The sequence below is a fragment of the Helianthus annuus genome, chromosome 2 (assembly GCF_002127325.2).
Source record: "Helianthus annuus cultivar XRQ/B chromosome 2, HanXRQr2.0-SUNRISE, whole genome shotgun sequence".
Lineage (NCBI taxonomy): Eukaryota > Viridiplantae > Streptophyta > Magnoliopsida > Asterales > Asteraceae > Helianthus > Helianthus annuus.
The window spans coordinates 133,179,908-133,184,184 of record NC_035434.2 but is presented as its reverse complement, the minus strand read 5'-3'; the positions used below and the strand labels follow the sequence as shown (position 1 = coordinate 133,184,184).

Sequence of the window (4,277 nt, the reverse complement as noted above, 5' to 3'; positions counted from 1 at the left end):
TAAAAAATGTAAAAAGAATTTTTAGAGTGACAAGTATCCAATAACCTAAAACCTAAACCCAATACACCACCACCCAAAACCTAAACACCCCACCCCACCACCCAAAAACCTAACCCCCCACACCCCCTCTCGAAAAAAAAAAAAAAAAACAATTTTTTTTGGAGTAGGTGACGGGGGAGGGTTAGATTTTTGGGTGGTGGTGGGTGTTTAGGGGTTTTTTTTGTGTAGTGGGTTTTTTTAAAAGCCTTTGTACCCTTCTTACAATAAGGAGGCTTTGTATTTGATCCTAATCCCTGTAATATAATATATGTATGTATTAAAATAAATACATTATTAACCTGTTACCAATCAAAATTGAATGAAATTTTATTCTAAAAATTGTTAACATTGATAATTTGTTCAATCATCAAATAATACGATATAACTTTATATACAAAACAATAAAAAATAATGAGGTAGTGTTTTCATGTTAGCAACATAGTTTACACGGAGACCCATATAAAACTCCCATGTATACCATTCACGTATCTAATGAGCTATAGATACCTGCAACTTAAACACTTTATACTTTAATATACGCTATAGATACCTGCAACTTAAACAATTTTAGATACTTTAATATACAAGGAGTTAATTATTTTTTGTCGTCTCTTAGGGTTTGTCAAAAATAACTACTATAGTCTATTAGTTTAAAATTTGTCAAAACAATACCATTGGTTTCCTTTTCGTTTCAATTAGACCCACCTTCACTAACCCCATCCACTTATTCTAATATATATATATATTTTTTTTTTGTGAAATCATCATAATGCCCCTCTGGAAAAAAAACACAACTAAGAGCATTCGCTGTTAGTAATTAGCTACTGACATGAACTCGAAATCTAGCCTGAAACAGAAAACAAATAAGCAGAACGAAAACAGTAACAGCGAACCGGGCTTGTGTACGCCGGTTCGAAGCAACAACAGCGTACTACCGGACTTGATCACTTGCCTGAAATGAAACAGGAGATATTGCGGCAGAGGGATTGAGACTGGGAGAGAAGGAGACGTTCTGGTGTATCTAAACTGATTCGTTTGTTTTGGTTTTATAGCCATAGAACCATAACCGAATTCTAATCATAAGTAATGGCCATTATTGCAGCAAATTAAAATAATGTTCATCAATAATGAAGTAGCAAAGGCCATATCTTATAAGTAACCACTCACTTTGTTCCCACACCAATGTGGGACAAATTATTTACCACATTAGAGACTTTCATTCAACCCAAAACTTCCAACATTCACATCCCTTCCAACAAATTCTATGAGGGATGTCTTTATTTTATAAAAAAGTGGTTGTAAGTGGTTGTGAGCAGAGGAGAGAGAAAATGTTACTATTCATCTGTATATTTCTGTATATTTGGGGGACATTGTTAACCCCCTATAATTTTTTAATATATTTTGAAAGTGGTTATGTAACACCCCGAAAATATTAATGTTACATTTTTAAACTAAATACTAGTAGTAAGTTAAGATAAAAGGCTAGGAAAGATAACCTAGTTAGTAAAAATCTTAACACAATATGACAAAGTTTAATAAAAAAAAAAAAAACCCTTGTTCTATAGTCCATGTATAATTGAGGGACCAAAATTGTCAATTCAGGAACTTAAATTATTATTAGTAAAAATAATACACTAAACACACACCTAAGTGTGTGTTTAATCGATCAAGAACGCAGGAACAAAGGGGATTCCCCTCAAACCCTAAAGTTCACAAAATCTATCAATTGAAGGTGCAAATCGAGTCCGAATTGAAATCTGAATATAGATTTGTGATCACCTTGACTAAGGGATCGTAAGGTATGTAAAATTTCATGATTTGGTTCTACCTTAGATTTTAGATAAAATCATGAGGTTCAAATCTGATCATGCATGATGTTTGTTTTAATTGAAATAGTGTATAAGGATGAACCCTAGAAGATTTCTTGTTGAAATTTGGTTTAATTCTTGTAAAGTTCATGATCACCATTAGAGGTGATATGTGGGTTTTTGTAGAAAGTATGAAACATTAGGATTTTGATATGTCCTAGAGTAATTCAAGCTTTATGAACAAGATTCAGAAATTATTGATGTAAAAATTTAGCAAAATTGCTTAATTTGATGTTTGCTATGGCTAAATCATGAATGTTAAACTTAGTCACAAATTGTAAGAAATTATGCACACAAGATGCTTGATAAAATGCCTAAAAGACATTGATCGACACAAATGTGGTGTTGGTTAAGTAACAAGCTTAATCATGAGCCGAATGGTTCTAATGATAAATTGGTTTGTATGTTTTAGGCAACACGAGCGAGGCGTCGGGAAGTCAAGCCGGTGCGGACGCTCGCCAAAAGGGAAAGCTCTAAGGTACGTGGTTAACGCTACTATAATGTTGATGATCTAGTTTTCATTTTAACGGTTTACTAGTTATGAATAATAGAGAGTCGCGATGGTTTGGTTGCTTGAAATGAGGGACCTCATAATGGCAAACCAAATAAGTTATAGTGGTGGGTACAAACCGGGTAACGGGAGTACCTCATCCGTAGTCCATAAACCCGTGTGTCGGGTAATGGGAAGAATATTATTGTCACGCAAACCGGTAATGGGAGCGTGTGGGTAGAAGTAAGGGATCCTAAACGGATCATAATTGCTGTAAAGGAATACCCCGTGCTGTGCTTTGATGACCTTAAAGTGCAGGAATTGGTATAAACGGGTCAAAACAGCAAATAGGAAGGATATGCAGAGACTACCGTAAATTACGGTATCACCGTAATTTACGGTAGAGAGTAAACCTTTACGGTGGTTCTCTACTGATTTACGGTAGAACCTTAAACGTCCAGCTCTTACCGTAAATTACGGTGACCATCGTAATTTACGGTGGAGTCCGGCTAGAAATGTCAAGTTTTGTTTAATTTCATATTTTGAATCCGATTTAAACGCACACTTAATTATGTGAAATTTGAGGGATTCTAACCTTGGTATTTTGTTAAATTTCCAGATTTCAAGTAAGTCAATCAAGCGGATGGTGATCAACTCAAGACTTATGAACCGAACACTTTCAAGAAGATGATCTTCACTTTTGTTTTAGGAGTTCATTTTGTGAAAACTTTTGTAATGAAAGAATTACTTATGTGTCCTTTAAGTTTAGTGGTAGTTTTCAAACACTTATGTACTAAATGTTTTAAATGACTATGATCTTTCTTATCTAGTCGCTTTAAATAGTGGGCAATTTATTTAGAGTGTTACAAGTTGGTATTCAGAGCTAAGGTTAAAGAGAATTGTGTTCGGTTCAAGGCTTGATCAACATCCGGTAAGAATTTACTTAAAGCAAATTAAATTTAAAAAGATTAAAAAGGGTAACGATTTATTGTGTATGGGAGGAGTATAGTGATATACTCGAACCCGGGAAGTACACTTAGTATAGATGATAAGGCAAAGTTATATACTTGGCCGGAAAATAAGTACGAAGTCTCATGCAAGAGCATGAGAGCGATTGAACAAGATTATTTAACGGATCATTTTAACATTTCAGTAAGAAGATGTCGGGAGGTGCTAGTAACAATGTTCTATCCCTCACTACCGACGAGTTGAAAGAGAAGATTGCCGAGGAAGTTGGTAGGGCCATCGAAGTTAGTCTACCAAGATTTGTGGAAAGAATGCAAAACACCTTACTTTCGACTATGGAAGAAAGAATTGGTGAACTAAGAGAAGATCTTACCAGTGATAGGGGCAAGGCTAAGGAAAAGAAAGGTTGTTCTTACAACAAGTTTATGGCGTGCAAGCCCCCGGTTTTCAATGGAGAGGTAGATCCAATTGCTTGTCAAAGGTGGATAAGCGATATTGAAGGTGTTTTCGAACGTACGCATTGTGATGAAAGTGACTTCGTGGCGTATGGAACTGGCCAACTTAGAGGCCAAGCCAAGGATTGGTGGGACAACCTCAGAAACGAAAGGGGTGTTGAAACAATAAGGGCGATGACTTGGGAAGCTTTCAAAGTACCATTCCTCAAACATCACAGCCCCAAGGCGGTGATAAATAAGATAAAGGAAGAATTCATGCAATTGAGGCAAAAGGGTGAAACCGTTGATAAGATTACGGGGATGTTCATGGATAAGCTCAAGTTTTGTGATGACTTGGTCAAAACTGAAGAACAGAAAATTTATTATTATCACACCATGCTTAGGGCTGAATATAGGGAGTTCATGACTCCCTCACATTATGAAAGCCTCACCGATATAATCAATGCGGCGTGGGAACGC

General features: G+C 35.8%; 1 long non-coding RNA gene across 1 annotated transcript; it reads left to right on the top strand.

Moving 5' to 3' along the window:
* Nucleotides 1–1,751: 1,751 nt before the first annotated feature.
* On the top strand, nucleotides 1,752–3,149 carry LOC110905875. The gene is made up of 3 exons (XR_002573502.2): nucleotides 1,752–1,838; nucleotides 2,320–2,385; nucleotides 3,017–3,149. It is a non-coding gene; the product is annotated as an uncharacterized LOC110905875 (long non-coding RNA).
* The last annotated feature ends 1,128 nt before the right edge of the window (nucleotides 3,150–4,277 follow it).